Source organism: Lissotriton helveticus, chromosome 4_1 (assembly GCF_964261635.1).
Source record: "Lissotriton helveticus chromosome 4_1, aLisHel1.1, whole genome shotgun sequence".
Lineage (NCBI taxonomy): Eukaryota > Metazoa > Chordata > Amphibia > Caudata > Salamandridae > Lissotriton > Lissotriton helveticus.
The window spans coordinates 782,801,667-782,818,491 of NC_136063.1; the positions used below are offsets into that span (position 1 = coordinate 782,801,667).

General features: G+C 51.3%; 1 protein-coding gene across 1 annotated transcript in view; it reads right to left on the minus strand.

Moving 5' to 3' along the window:
* Window positions 1–16,825, minus strand: part of CABYR (calcium binding tyrosine phosphorylation regulated) — a 262,867-nt gene that overhangs the window by 629 nt on the left and 245,413 nt on the right. The window lies entirely within an intron of this gene.

Consider the following 16,825-nt stretch of genomic DNA (forward strand, 5'->3'; position numbering starts at 1 on the left):
TCAGACGACATGGGGAATTTAAAAAATGAACACAACTAAATTCTGTAACACAGATTTCCTACCTTTCCCCAAGAGAGAGAGGCTTATTCTAAGTCCTGCTGAAGTGATCAAGGGCCTGTTGTATCAAAGGGGTTTGCCCATTCTGTCTAGGGAAAAATGTGTCAGTACATATGGGCCTTAGTTTTCTTATACGCCTTCTGTTATTATTATAACGCTATGCCAGTATCACTAAACCTAGTCAGACGTGCTGTCAAAAATACGGGACAACGTGCCCATCGTATAAATAGTGATTTTACAAGCTTTAATTCAGGGACATTCAGAGATGCTATTGAAGAAAATGATACGAGAATTGTATGCAGAATGCTTTATTATTAGCCTTCCAAGCAGAGATTAAGCAATAAATAACTGTACATACAAAGCCACCTCTTTGTCATGATTTAAAACAATGTGCTGCATGAGGCATAATGGCTGACCAGGGCTTATCCGCGAACATACAAAAGGGCAGATTTGTGTTTTTTATTGTGCACTGTTATGGGTGTCCCTCCAAAACGAGGGCACTGTTTTGAGTGTAGGCTTTAAAAACCAATACAACAGTTGAACGTTGCTGGATGGGGGGGGGGGGGGGCGGCTTTCCAAAGGTTTTATTAAGCAATTTGCTTGCAGTATAGCAGGAAGCAGCTGTATATACTTTATCTGAAAGAAACATGTTAGTGTTAGATTCCTTACCTTAGAATATCCCCAGGCGTCAGACTGGATCCGGAAAGTTTTGCGTATCAGTACCCCTGCGCATCGGTAGGCGTAGTCTGCGGCTCCGCGTCGGTGTTGTTGGCGCCGGGATGATGTCGTCTGAGTACTTAGACGCCGCCCTCGCGCGCTGACGTCAGTTCTTTTTTCCGCGCCAGCAAGCGCAGATCTGGAAAAAGCAGTACTCCTGAGTCACTTTTTGACTAACTTTTTCGATCTTTTTGATCCTGTTTCGAGTCGTAAGACTATCGGTGCCGGTAGGGATGCCCTGTTCCGATTACAACCGACTGATGTTAGATACCCACCCCTATCGCCGGTGCCTATATTGCCTTAGGGCCAACCATGATGACAAGTCGTTCACCGACTGCCTGGCCTTGACGTCGAAGGCTAGGCGGGAGCGGTCCCGTACGCGCCTCGAGCTCAGGGAGTCTGCCCCGGACCGTTCACAGTCCAGGTCGAGGAGGAGGTCGAAGGACCGGTCGCGGGGCCACAGTCATCGCAGCTCGGCATGTCGATACCATTCGTCGGGCTCCAAGTCCTCAGGTAAGCGACACAAGAAGTCGAAGAGATGACCTCGCTCTTCCGACTCCCCCCGACGCTTGCGCGGTGCGGCCGGGGGTTCGAGCGACACCGCCCACGCGGAGCAGCAGGCGCCACTGCCAGCTTCATACCGCCGGTCCCAGGGCTGAACGCGACGCCGGAGATCGATAACTTCCTCATGGCCATGAGGTCGCTCTCTCCTCCGTCGGGTCCCGCTGTGGCACCTTCGGGCCCCGCCTGGGAGCCCAAGCGGGCCGGGTGCTTAGGCCCCGGCGCCGTCGGGTGCTTTGGCCCCGGTGCCGCCGACTTCGGACCCGATGCCGCAGGGCCCCACCAGATCTGGACCCGGGTCGCCGCGGGTCGACCTTACGACCTCTCCGCCGGCACCGACCCCCAGGATGTCGCACCCGATGACGTCCCCAGACGATGTCGTCCCCGGTCCCTCCCTCGGTCCGGTTCCGGCGTCGGACCGGCATCGCTCGATGCCGCGAGAAGAGCAATTCTTCTATGATCCGGCCCCATCCTTTGAACCTGACTATCAGGAGATGTGAGGCGAGGGGGATTGGGAGGGGTCTGAAGAACCTCTGGCACGGGAGTGCCAGTCTTATCTGGACTGGGTAATGGATATAGGGGAGGACAGTGGTTTGGACACTTTGCCCGACACTGGCTTTGTCTCCCCTCCTACAGTGGCTACGGAGGAGGGGGCTGCTTACAGCGTGGTGCTGACGAGGGCGGCCAAGGCCTTGGCTCTTGAACTCCCCGTCGCGGCCGTGAGGACTAACCTCCTCACCTAGGTCCTTAAACCGCAGGCAAGCTCTTCGGAGCCTCTAATGCCGTTTAATGAGGCCCTTACTGACGTTCTGTTGGGCACTTGGTCCAGGCCCGCTACAGGTCTGCCTGTAGATCGGAACGTGGCCAGGCGCCACCGCCTGGGTGACCCTAGCTTCCTGTGCACCCACCCCACCCCCGAGAGTCTGGTTATCCATGCCTCTAACTCCCAGACCGCATTCCCGAGAGCTCCACCTGATCGGGAATCCAAAAGGTATGAGCAGTTCGGTAAGAAGCTGTTCTCACTCAGTTTGGGGTTGCGGTCGGTCAACACCGCTTGCCTTTTGGCCCGTTATACCCCCTCTCTGTGGGACACGGTCACAGACGTGCTGCCAGGTTGCCCGGAGGAGGCCCGGGTCAAACTCGCTCAAGCCCTTGCGGAAGGGCAAGATGCAGCAAGGTACTCTATCTGATGTGGGCTGGATACCACGGACTCGCTGGGTAGGGCGATTTCCACGACGATGGTGGTTCGCCGCCACGCCTGGCTGAGGTCAGCCAACTTTTCGGCTGATGTCCAGAATTCCCTCATGGACATGCCGTTTGATGGCCGTCGCCTCTTTGGCGACAAGGCAGACAGTGCGCTTGAACGTTTCAAGGACTACAGGGCTACGGCTAAGTTCTTGGGCCTGTCGGGCCTTCGGCAGCAAACTTCTGCCTTTCGTGGCCATGGAAGGGGCGCCCCCTCACGTCCTGCCAGCCACGGGCCGCAGATTAACATCCAGCGCGGCGGCAGACTTGGTAACCGCCGTGGCGGTGCCAGGGGACAGCGGCGAGGCCAGTCCACATCCACCCCTGCAGCATCTGCCTCAAAGCCCTCCTAGTATGAGCCTTTCAGGCCCATTTAACGCCAGTGGGGGGCAGGGTTCACCATCACCTCCTCCACTGGCGCACCATCACATCGGACAGGTGGGTGCTGCAAATCGTCCGAAAGGGCTACTCCATCTCCTTCGAGGCGACCCCTCCAGCCATGCCACCGCAGTACCAACGCGTGTCGGGGGATCACTTGCAACTTCTGCAAGAGGAAGTTACGGCCCTCTTGGCCAAGGGGGTCGTCGAGCGCGTTCCTGGGCCAGAAGTAGGGTGTGGTTGTTACTCCCACTACTTTCTGGTTCCCAAGAAGGACAAAGGGGGGCTACGTCCTATCTTAGACCTGCGGAACTTCAACGGCTTCCTCCGGAAGGAGAGGTTCAAGATGCTGACTTTGGCTCAGGTCTTAGCTGCGCTAGACCCTGGAGACTGGATGGTGGCGTTAGACTTGCAGGACGCTTATTTTCACATCCCCGTCCTGGCGGCCCACCGGCGCTACCTGCGGTTCACGGTAGTCCACAAGCACTTTCAGTTTACCGTGCTCCCCTTCGGCCTTACCAGCGCCCCTCGGGTGTTCACGAAAGTGATGGCGGTGGTCGCAGCTCATCTGCCCAGATATGGGGTGCCAGTCTCCCCCTATCTCGACGACTGGTTGCTGAAGGCGGGCTCGCCCCAGAAAGTAGTCAGCCACCTCCAGACTATGGCCGACCTCCTGCACCTGCTGGGGTTCTCCATCAACGTGCCAAAGTCACACCTGTGGCCCTCTCAGAAGCTCCTTTTCATCGGAGCGGTTCTGGACTCGGCGCAGTTTCGAGTTTATTCTCCCGAGCAGCGGGTTTGGGATATTCAGGCTCTGATTCCGATCTTTCAGCCTTTATCCCGAGTCTTGGTAAGGTTGACGCTGCGGCTTCTGGGGCTGATGGCCTCCTGCATCCTTCTGGTGCATCACGCCCAGTGGCGGATGCGGGCTCTGCAGTGGGACCTGAAGTTTTAGTGGGCCCAGCATCATGGCAACCTGTCCGACCATGTCCTGATCTCGGAGGGCACTGCGAGACAGTTGCAGTGGTGGCTCACTGACCGCGATTGGGTCAGCGGCAGATCCCTCTCCCTACTCCAACCGGAGCACGTAGTCGTGATGGATGCTTCCCTCCTGGGCTGGAGGGGCCACATGGGAGAGGCGGAGAAGCTGGAGGGGCCACATGGGAGAGGCAGAGATCAGAGGCCTCTGGTCCCCAGCGGAGTCCCGGCTCCACATCAACCTTCTGGCGCTGCGGGCGATACGACTTGCAATGAAAGCATTTCTCCCCTCTGTCCGAGGGAGTGTAGTGCAGGTGTTCATGGACAACACCACCGCCATGTGGTACTCCAACAAACAGGGCGGGGTGGGGTTGTGGAACCTGTATCAGGAGGTTTTGCGCATCTGGCAATGGCTGGAATATCAGGGTGTGACCCTGGTGGTTCAACACCTGGCAGGTTCCCTGAATGCCAGGGCGGACAAACTCCGCCGTCGGTGCATGATGGAACACGAATGGCGTCTGAACTCGGACATGGCGCAAGGTCTCTCTCAGCAGTGGGGAGAACCTTGGTTAGATATATTCGCCACAGAAGAGAACGCGCAATGTCATTAGTTCTGTGCGTTGGAAATTCCAAGGCGGCACTCGCTCTGCGACGCTTTTCGTCGCGAGTGGAGCTGCGGTGTGTTGTACGCCTTTCCGCCTATACCACTTCTGCCCAGAGTGCTGAAGAAGATCAGGCGCGACCGGGCCCAAGTCATCCTTGTGGCTCCGGACTGGGCACGAAGATACTGGTATCCCGAGCTACTCAGCAGGTCAGTCGATCCCCCGATTCATCTGCCTCTTCGGGAGGACCTTCTGTCGCAGCAGCAGGGGATGGTCCTCCACCCGAACATGTCCAGTCTCCACCTCCATGCGTGGAGATTGAGCGGCAGCAGTTGAGGCCATTTGACTTGCCTCCTGAAGTCTGTGATGTGATTGTCAGCCAGGTGTCCCTCCACAAAATCGGTGTACACCTGCAGGTGGAACAAATTTGTGGCATGGTGCACAGCAAAGGCTGTGGATCCCCTTTCTGCCCCCCTTTCAGAAGTTCTCCTCTTTCTTCTTTCTCTTGCCAAGCAGGGCTCTGCTCTGGGCACTATCAAGGGCTTACCTCTCTGCCATTTCAGCTTTTTTAAGGCTACCTGATCAGCCTTCTCTTTTCAAGTATCCCGTTGTAAATAGATTCTTGAAGGGCATCACTCACATGTTTCCTTCTGTTCCTTTCGTGATGCCTCAGTGGGACTTGAACCTTGTTCTTATTTGATGTGCGCTCCTTTCGAGCCACTTCACAATTGCCCTCTTCGTCTTCTCACTCTTAAGACGGCCTTCTTGGTTGCCATCACCTCTGCCAGGAGAGTGAGTGAGCTCCAGGCCCTTTCTTCCAAACCTCCTTTCCTTTCTGCCCATCAGGACAAAGTTGTCTTGAGAACGCATCCCTCTTTCATGCCCAAGGTAGTCACAGCCTTCCACATCGAGCAGTCCATCACCTTGCCCACCTTCTTTCCGCCTCCGCATCCCTCGAAAGAGGAAGAGAGGCTCCACCGTTTGCACCCAAAACGTGCGCTCTCATTCTATCTGTATCGCATCAGCCAGTTCCAGGTATACGACCAGCTCTTTGTTGGTTACGTGGGCGCTAAGAAGGGACGGGCGGTGCACAAACTGACCATCTCTTGGTGGGTCGTGTTATGCATCAAGGTTTGCTACTCTTTGGCTAAAAAGGAGACTCCTGTTGGGCTGATGGCCCATTTCACTCGGGCCACGGCGGCTACTACTTCCCTGGGTCGGGGAGTGCCCTTGCAGGACCTCTGTCAGGCAGCTACGTGGGCCTCGCTGCACACGTTTGCTAGACACTACTGCCTGGACAGTCCAGTCCGGAGAGACTGCTTTTTTGACCGTTCTGTTCTCCAGGACTTTCTGGTGTGATCATTGGTTCGCAGACTCACCACCAGGGTTGGTATTGCTGGGGTATACATTCTAAGGTAAGGAATCTAACACCAACCTGTTTCTTTCAGATGCACAAGTTACTTACCTTCGGTAACGATATATCTGTAAGAAACAGTAGTTAGTGTTAGATTCCTTACCGCCCCACCAATCCTCCCCGTTCTGCGAACCTATATCTAGGGTTAAGGTTCTTCCCTTTAAGGGCCCTAGTTTCATGACACCAGTGTCGGTTTTTATCATGGCTCTACGTTCCTGGCGCTGAAAAGCTGTGTATAAGAACTGACGTCAGCGTGCGAGGGCGGCGTCTAAATACGCAGACGTCATCCCGGCGCCAACGACGCCGATGACTGATGCGGAGCTGCATACGACACCTACCGACGCGCAGGGGTACTGCTACACAAAACTTTCCGAATCCAGTCTGACGCCTGGGGATATTCTAAGGTAAGGAATCTAACACCAACTACTGTTTCTTACAGATATATCGTTACCGAAGGTAAGTAACTTGTGCTTTACAGAGGTAAATGAACGAGTACTGCAGATATTGATAAGCAGAGCGACCCATCTACTCTCTACGTTTGCTGCAGCATTGTCCTGTTTAGGGGCTTGTTTCCCGCCATAATTTCTGCCCCACCATAAAGAAATGGGATAGTAACCCCCTGGCGCATTATTGGGTGCTCCTGCATGAGAGGCAGTTAAAAAAAATATCCAGGAATACATACTTGAACTTGTAAGGCTAACGTGGAACTCCACATACAAGATTTCATTTTTTTTCCACATGCCATCAGTTCTAGTGTGTGAAATATATACAGTAGGTTAATCGGCTTTCTGTAAACATGTATTGTGGGTGTAGGAAGTAAAACTGAAGCAACGCAAAATAATGTCTCCCCCCCCCCCCCCATAAAATAGTTTTGGGGTGGAGGGGGGGTCCCCTACACAACAATAAGGGACATTGTCACAACCCCTAGAGATAAACGTTGCCAGATTAATTCTTTTATTAATTATTTGAATTCCTGTTTTGTGTGTATGGTTATTTATTCATGTGGAATTAACTATGCCAGCAGTGCTATCATCACTCAAAAAAAAAAAGAAATAGCTCTGAGGAACACATTTTCTCACTTTTATCTTAATGCACAAGGATAACAAAAGGGTACTGAATTAACCTAGTTGGTATTGATAAACCTGCCCTACACCCAAGAGGTAATCGAAGAACGAAATGTACATAGATTCGAATACTGATGGTTCCTGACCTTTCAGTGTATTTGAAGACTGGATCTGGGCAAGAGCACATGCCTTCTTTTTTTAACAATATGTTGTTCGCCAATAACTGTCTTACACAATAAGCCAATAGAGCGGGCATTAGCAGTCAGCTTTTACTTGTCAATGCTTCTTTTGTCATGCTTTTTACAAAACATTGTTGGTGAAATATTTTCCTGATGTCAAAAACATTTTGCCATAGTATGCTAGGGTACATAAGGGAACTAATAAACACTTTGCCCCAGTAAGCTAGGGAACGTAAGGGGAAGAAAAAAAACTTTGCCCCAGTAAACTAGAGTATGTAAGGGGACTGACTACTTTGTGTGTGGATGCCATTCTTTTGAAAGGGCATAATGCCATCACAGTGAAGCTAGCCAATGGCTGAAGTGGGCTGACCCACAGCCCCATGCTGAAAGCTTCAGTGGGCGGGGAGAAGATCAGTGGATGAAGGAGGCTGGCAGAAAGACCCTATAAATAAGTGTTTATCATTTTAGTAAAATCAAAAGGTTTTGGCTAACACCAGACCTAAGAACGTACAAAAGCGCGTCTTCAGAGTCGACGCACAAAACACTTTTCTGTATGACTATAAGCCAGGACGCACAAAACACTTTTCTGTATGACTATAAGCCAGAACAACAGCTGTTGACCTCATTCGTGATGTATGATAATGTTGCTAGATAACCTTCTATTTCAAAGGACCCCTTCTCAGTTGGTGAGTGTAGGAAAGTAGGATTTGCTTTCATGGTTTACCCACTTTTTGGCTTGTGTAATTATGCTTTTCTGTCCAGTCTGACTGCAATCCTGCTAATCAGGACCCCAGTCTCTGTACTTCTTTAGGAAGTGTCGACGAGGACCAGGAGCTGGATACGGACTGTCCCACGAAGGATCTTGCTGTCGACGGTGTCTGCTTCCGGATTGGAGTCAACAAGCCTTGGCAAAGGCAACCCACGCAGAGAGGGAAAGCGGCTTCTTAATCAGACCAGCAAGGTCTGATGGGCTGCTCCTTTTCAGGGGAGCAAGGGCCAGTCTGGAGCAACCAGACCAGCGTTGGAAATTCAAAGGTTCGTCGTCACAGAGGCCACTAGCCAACGGGCAAGTGACCGGACAGACGCGTCGAGCAGGAAAATGCAGAAGTGCCCCACGCAGAACTAACTCATGGAGTGTGGAGGACTGATCTTCGGTGCAGTTGGTGCTCGGGGCTGGGGCTTCTCAATCCCCAATGCACAACTTCGAGGGTGCCTCAGAAGTTGCACGGAAAGCAATTCGCTGGCTTTCCAAGATGGCCGGTCCCACGTCTCGCGTAGCCTCCACGGGTCTCAGCTTTGCTGTGGATCGGGCTGAAGGAAGTCTGGAAGTCCGGGTCTTGTCATGCTCCGGCAGGAGCGTCGACAAAGCAAACCGTTGATCGCTTGATGGTGCCTGCTTGTGCAGGGTGGTGGGAGATTCTTCAGTCTTCTACGTCGAGTAAGATGTCGAAGGGCCAGAGTTTCGTATCAGAGTTTCAGTCAGGATAAATCTTAAGTCTTGGGACTCAGCTCCTACCTATATACCAAATCTATGAGCTGGATTACCTGCTAGGTCCCTCCTATGGGTGGGACCCAGGAAGGGGGTGGTTACACCCCTTTCCCTTTGTCCAGTTTCGCGTCAGGGCTGGAGTGCCCCAGCACCGGTTTGAACTGGACTATGCATGGGACACCTTGTGTGCCCCAGGCAGTGTCTCATTTCATTCAGCCCTCCCTGCCCCAATACACTATAGCCTGTCTGGGGTGGTGCTAGCACCTCCCTGTGACAGGAAACCTATTGTCCAAGCCTCCCTCGCTGGAAGGACTCCCAGCAGCAGGAGGGCGGACTTGTGTCTGTGGCAGCAGCATCCATTTTGTGATGCCGAGGCTCTGGTTAACTTTAACAGGGATTAATGGAAGTAACATGTCTTCTCCCTCTAGAGGGTGGAATGCTACCCCTGTTGCCAGAACTGGCGAGGGGGTAGTATTCCAAAGCGTATGACACCTTACACGACATGTTTTGATCAAACCAAAGTTAGCAATAACCACGAGGATTATAATGCACTTAAGAGTATATGGTATGGCTATATCATAGAACAGCTATAAGGACATGGTTCCGAAAGCTGCAGACAGGCTCAGCTCATGCTAGAGCCTCATCTCACATAAAATCAAGCACTCTGCCTTCAGGATTGTTAAGGCCTGCCATAGGAGTGACTTATAGGTGTATATGTGCCTATATATAAGGGTAGGTATAGGAATACTACACCTAAGCAAGGGGTGATTACACCACCTTGCCCCAGCTGAGTGATCAGCCAGTTTGGATGGCCAACCAGGGGTGGCATAATACATGCTGCAGCCCCTGGTAGGCCTTGGGTGCACCTATGCCCTGGGTACCTATGGTACACTGTACAGGGACTCACAAGAGTGACCCAATCCCAATTGGTGATGTACCTAAAGTACATGGTGTTGAATTTAAAGAGAGAACAGCAGTGCTGTGGGTCTGATTAGCAGGCCCACAGCCACATTAAGTCGAAAACCAGTGAAGCAAAAAGCAAAACAATGGGGTGACCATAGTAAAGCAGACCCTACTCTCCTACAGTGAGTACCTAGGTGCTCCCCAGATTGGCTACTGGTGTACCCTAGTATATGGTACTGAGGTACCCAGGGCATAGGTACTCCAGGGGTCCCCAGTGGGCGGAAGCATGTATTATGCCACCCATGGGAAACCACTCAAATTGTTACTACAGGCCTGCCATTGCAGCCTGTGTAAGCTGGTGCTAGCGCCACTTACAACAGATATACGTTTCCTTATATCTGAGGTCACTGCACTTAAAAGCTATAAGTCACCCCTAAGGCAGGTCTTTAAATCCTAAAGGCAAGGTGCTTGGTTATAAGTGTGAGGGTGCCCCTGCATGAGCAGGACACCCCTACAGTCCACGGAGTCCATTCTGCCAGGTTGTAAGTGCATCAGCCATCAAGATACATAGAAAGGCCATGCCTCGTTAGGCAATGGCTAACTCTAAACTGGCTGTAACGAACCCTGGCGTGTTTGGTATCAAACCTGATGGAATCATACCCTACCACCGAAAACGGTATTAGAGTATGATTCCATGCACTGTAAAGCTCCTTTGGGAGGCCCTCAGTGCTCCTGGTACCAATCTTCTAGACCCAGACAGCAAACTGTGGCTGCTGCCGACCAGAGATACGATTCTGCCCTTGAGAAGGACAATAGGTTTCCTATCACAAGGAGGTGTGACCACCTCCCAGACAAGTCTTATTGTATTGGGACAGGGTGGGGGCGCTTGCCAGCACCGCTTTGAAGGGCACATTTGGGGGCCTCCTTGCATACTTCAGTTGGAACCATTTCAGGTAGCAGTTGGCTCCCACTCTGACCAAAACTGGACAAAGGACATGGTAGTTATCCTCCCCACTGTCCAGCCCCTCCTGTGGGAGGGGCCCCTGAATCGTCCAAACCCTTTCCTTAGGGTACCTAAGGGCATACCTGTGGGTGGTTCCTTACATTTGTTGTGGGACAAGATTCAGATACGAAACCACTTCATCTTCAACCGTCTAGGCACTTTGGACTTTGCTTTGGGAACCAAGACTGCAACTGTGAAGACTCCTGCTGCTCCTGGTCTCGTCATCCTGACAGTCTTCTGCGTGGTTGTGCCTGTGCTCCATACAGGTTCTTCTACAGGCCTGTGGACATCCAAAACACACAAAGAATCTTCCTTGAAGTGAAGGAGTCACTTCCCTACATCTGCAGGCACCGCAACAAAGCTGACTGGTCTGCTGGTTCTGAACTCCCACAGACTCCGAAAGGTTCTGCAACACAGGTGGTGGTTTTGCAACTCCCTTGAGGCCTGCACTGTCTTCACGTCAAGTTATAAGCCAGTATCCTTCGTCGGAACCGCTGGAGCAGTACTCCTGTGCACCGAGTCAACTTGCCATTGCCAAGGCTTGTTGACTCTCTTCACCAGAGATCTTTGGGCTCCAAGAAGGTCCAGCCTCAAGCATCTCTTGCTACTAAGATCTTCATCCTCACCTCTTCCTCTGCACTGCGGGCCTTCATCATTGGTGAGCTGCACAAGGTCCTCTTGAGGATTTTCTTTGGCTCCAGTGGGCTCCTCTGCTTGCTCGGGCCTGCTCTGGTTTACCTGCTCGTGGCGAGTCACTTGGACCTTGCTGGTCCCGACAATGTACCTTTTTTGTCTACTAAGTTTGTTGCCGTTGCCAAGGCTTGTTGGTGCTCGGACACCGACCCCCTGGCTCTTGATATCCGACGTGGGACAGCTCATGAATGGCCCCTGATCTTCCACAGCATCGCCTGGTCCGCACAGCTGCAGCTTCAAGGGCACTGTAACTCCGACATCAGTGGGCATTCATCTTCCGTGCCTCCTGGTCACTCCTGAGTGGCGTAGACTCTGTCCCCTCTCCTTGCAGGTACCCCTCATCTTGAATCCACCTTTGGGTTACCCCGGACTCTTTCCCCTTCTTCGCCAGCGGCATCTTCACTGAAGTCCTTCATTGTGGTCTACGGCGGTTTCTGACGTCATTTCGCACCTATGCACTAGGCTTCCCTAGTCTAGGTATCCTGGTTCCCGGGGTATCTGTAGGTGGGGTGACTCGCCAACCTTCCACCTTCCACGGGGTTTCTCCAGGGTCCTCTGGGAAGGGTCCTCATTCTTAAAAACTGCAACTGCGACTTACCCATTGACTTGTATTGAGCACGAGGTCATGTTCCCACTCTGCACATGCCCTCCGTGGGGTTCCTGGGTACTTACCTTGGGTGGTTCCTTGGGTCCCCAGGCTCTTCTATGTCTTCTTGGTCCAGTCTCAACTTTGGTTGTGGTTCGCATTCCACTTTCTTAGTATATGGTTTGGTCTCCCCTGGAGACCACAGTATATTTGTGCTGCTTATGTGTTCTGTTACTAAAGTAATTTGTGTAGTGTGGTTATATCTCCAGGTAGGAGATATTGCAATGCCCATGTGTTCATAATAAATACATACTTTTATAACTACACTGTGTGGTACTATTTCACTTAATCTACACTATATGATTAGTACTGGTAAAACAAGCTGCTGTACACTCCTGGGCTAAACCGAAGGCTGCTCTCGAAAGCTATATGCACACTGTAGAAGCTACCCCAAAGATGTAGTCACTCATGTGACGTAACCGTATCCCTACCAGCACTATATAGATGGAGTGCTGGACATATCAAAAAATGTGAAGGACTGTCCTCACACACCACCAGGTGCAATGCTTCATCATAGGCAGCCGTCGCTCTCGAAAAACCCGGTTTGATGGAGAGCGGGCCCACACCTGAAGACATGGGGGCACTTATCCTTTAAGGGAGGGCCCGTGCAAAAAGTGATTAGAAAACCAATGTACTACCCCAAATCACATTTAATCATAGGGTATTACTTGGCATTAAAAGCTGGAATGTGGGGATTAGGGGAACTATTACCCCATCACCACTATTGTCAACCTATTTCTGCCATTGGCTCTAATGAGTCCCCGGCATTCTTCAGGACGCGAATCGGGCTCCTGTCTTGCCAATATGACTTTAGATATTGCCACTATGTTAGGGCAACCTATGTAAACCTCTAATTTAATGCTGGTGTTTTCAAATACCCAGACGTAGGGTCCCCATGGGAGGAGGGTTCAGGGACCCCTGTAGTCACACTTGAAGGTACGTCCCCTCGCCGTACACCTACGAACGTCCTCCCCTTCTTCCCGAAGGTGTCATATAGGGACCAGTTCTCAAAGCTGATAAAGATCATCTTTTAGCAGATGATAGTAAAAGTCTTGCAACAGATAATAACAGCAACACTGAAAAAATGAGTATCAAAAGCTAGGGGCTTATGTTCAAGGAATTCTGAAAGTCTGAATTCGCATAGTGTTGGTTTCCATCTCCAATTTGTGTACATTTCCAGCTTTTAAGGAATTCACAAAATTCCCAGGAGAAATCAAAGAAATGTAAACAAAGTCTAGATTTCCATGCATGCTCCTGGTGCCCTACAGTAGCTTCTGAAGATTGTTCGTGGTCAGGTAATCTGTGGCAAAAATGTACATTGAGTCATTTCTTTAATTCCCATTGTTTATTTCCACATGGAAAAATCACTTCCCCAACACCCACATAAAATAGTTTTTTTTCTTAGGATACCTTGAGAATACCCATAAAGTTAGACTTCGCTGTTGGTCAGTATCTTTCTAATGGTCACCTCATACCCCTGCCATGGTGCACCTCATCTTTACATTTCTAATCCTAAACAATCTACTTTTGCATCTCCATGTGCATCTAGAAGTTAGGTGTGCAAGGAGTTTTGTTAATTTGGCATCAGGAAGCTTTAACCCCTTCCACGCTCATGACGAGCTGGGCTCGTCATGAGGTAGCCTCCTCGCACGCTCATGACGAGCCCAGCTCGTCATGTAAAGTGCGTTTTAAAAAATCTCAGCGTGCGAGCGGAATTCCGCCCGCACGCATGCGGTTAAGCCGATACACCCATAGGCTTTTGAATGTAAGCAACTTTTGATCTACCGATTTTGGAAAATAAGACTGAATTATGAATTTGCTGTTTCATTTATCGCATGCTCTTATTAACATATGGACCTTGACATTGTGTTTGTTTTACTAGGAAAAGTAAAAAGTGATGAGTGAATGCTTAAATTAATCTCAGCGGCTGGTAATTACTCAGGCCGGATTTCAGTCCATTGTTTCTTTGGCCACTGTACCACTCAGACAGAGACCAGCCTTTAGCAAATGAGATTCGGTCCTGCTCCAGTAGTAACAGTCCAGCCCAATTTGCCAGGCCAAGTCCCCTCTTGATGAGATCTCAAGCAACCCCAGACCGGTTTCAGCCTTGTTGGGCCTCCTTATTGAAATGCAACTTGAATCCTATGGCAGAGTGAGCAAGGGGCCCTTGTCCGGCCATTCCCATTGCATTTAAGGCGTCTCACTTGGAACAACAAAAAAGTGATGGGTGGAATGCTTGACAACACAACCACTAGTAATTACTTAGGTTGCAATGCTGTCCATCTTTTTTTTGCCCACTGTGCCACTCTAGATAGACCAGCCATATGCAAGCCAGATTCGGTCCTGTTCCAATAGACGCGATCCAGTCAAATGCCAGGCCAGGTCCCCTCTAGATGGGATACCAAGCAACCCCTCAGACCGGTTTCGGCCTTTTTGGGCCTCCTCAGTGAAGTGCAGCTTGACTCCTATTGCACAGTGAGAACAGGACTCTCGTTTGGACACACACATCTGATAGCGACATCTATCCGCAGATTTCCTACCTTAGAATATCTCAGGCGTCATGTTGGACCCGTAAACTTTTGTTTGAGCAATACCCTTCTTGCCGGTATGTAGCGTCGGTTGGCTCTGCATGATGTCAGTGTCATCCGCTTAGGAAGGGACGTCTGGGTCACCTATATATACTTGCCACAAAGGCACACTGACGTCAGTTCTTTTTTTTCCACGCCAGTTAGTACAGATCCATGAAGGAAGCTACACTTTGTTACTTTGACAGTTTTTTTTAACGTTTTGTCGGTGATTTTTGGTTTTCACTTGTTGTCGTAGATTTCTGGATTCAAACTGAGTGGCACCTGCCACTGTGCCATGTTGGTGACTGATCCACACTTAATTTGTTTCTGGTGCCTGGAGCATGACTATGACTCAGCATCGTACTCAAACTGCCGGGCCATGGCTCTGAAGTGTTTGAGGGAGCAGTTCCCTAAAGCTATTTGTGGCTCGTCATTCGACTCCAAGTCGCTCACTCCGGAGGTCTTGTTTCAGGTTGAGAGGAAGGTACGGTGCTGCTCTGGGAGTCCTAAGGCTTCGTCCCCCCGCTCAACATCATTGAGTTGGTCAGGTAAGAAGCATAAGAAACACAAGAAGCTTGCTTCCTCTTCTCCCCATCGTCAGCTGACGTGATGGAAGAGCCGCAACGCGCTGGGCTTCGTTCTGCGGAACCCGCGCCTGGGTCGGCATCGCGCTTCTCTGCATTTCCAGGAGCTGGTGCGACACTCATCCAACTTAAAGATTCCTATGATGTCATTTGCCTCATATTTGGGCGACCTGACTCTCCCCGTTCACCTTTGGGCCCAGAGGCTCATGAGGGTCTCCTTTGGGTTCCACGCCGGCGGCTCTAGCCCCTGTGCCGATGGCACCCAATGGATTCGGTATCAGATCCGGACCAGCGCCGGTCATACCCCTGCAACCTTCCCCGGTCTCTCACTGAGACTCATGCCGCCAGTCACATCCTTACACCAATGACCCGGAGCCAGATTGACGCATTTTGATGCAGCTTCCGGCACCAATGGCACCCTTGGGTCCTGGGTCAGTTCCACTGCCTTATTTTGAGGAACTAGGAATAGAGGAAGATTTATACTGGCCGCTGGACCCTTTACAAGACCAGCCTGAGCATGAAATGGACTGGTATGAGGAACTGGGTGAGGCCAGTGAACTCGATATCTCCCCGGAAACTGGCCTGCTTTCTCTCCCTACCTTGGCTAGAGAGGAGGGAGCTTCATAAGCTATGGTGGTGAGAAGTGCAGCCGAGGTTCTGGACCTTTAGCTTCCTTCGGTGGATGTCAAGACAAACATTTTGACTGGGATCCTGCAGCTGGGTGCCTCTTCCTCAAAACCCTTCCTGCTTTTAAAGAGGCCTTAACTGATGTCCTTTTAGGCACCTGGTCCAAGCCTAGCACTGGCACTCCTGTGAATAGGATCATCGCCCACCACCACCACCATCGCCCTGCACCGGGCGACCCAAAATTCCTCACCAAGCCTCTTCCCTACAAGGCACGTTCCCATCCGCAGCCCTGGAAAGGGAATCTAAGAAGCTGGATGGTTGTGGTAAGAATATTTTTTCTTCCACCAGCCTTGCATTGCAGTCAGTTAACACTACATGCCAATTGGGCTGCTATGCCCACTCTTTGTGGGAAACGGTTGCGCAGGTGCTGCCATAGATTCTGGAGGAGACCTGGGCCTTTCTCTCACAAGCGGTATTGTACAGGCGAGATGCGGCCAAGTTCACCATTCGTTGTGGGCTTGACACCAATGACTCCCTGGGCAGAACAATGTTGTTAGCAGTGGCTACTCAACACCATGCCTGGTTGAAGACTTCTGGCTTTTCTGGGGATGCCCAGGTGTCAGAGGCCAGGCTGACATGGCCCTGGAACGCTTTAAGGACTCATGGGCTACGGTCAAATCCTTGGGCCTCTCGGTGACAACTCGTCCTCCCATCTGCTTTTCATCTCTTTAGTGGCCATGAAAGAGACTTTCAGCCGGGCCAGCCACAAGACAATGCAAGTTAAGCAACCTCTGCGAGGCCGTGGACACGGCTCCTTTTGACCCCGTGGATCAGGCAGCCAGTGATCCAATCAGTCCACTGCCCCCTTGCAGCCTCTAAACCTTCCTAGTCCAGCCCTTCAGGATCATTGGCAGCTGGTTGGTGGCATGATCAGTCATCACCCGCACAGCTGGAAACCCCTCCCATCGGACAAGTGGGTACTTCAGATAGGCTGTAAGGGCTTCTCCCTACATTTTGATACTACCCCTCCCTCCATACTTACGACTGGCTGACGGAGGACCACTTGGCCTTGCTTCATGAGGAAGTCAAGATTCTCTTGGGCAAGGGAGCCATAAAGA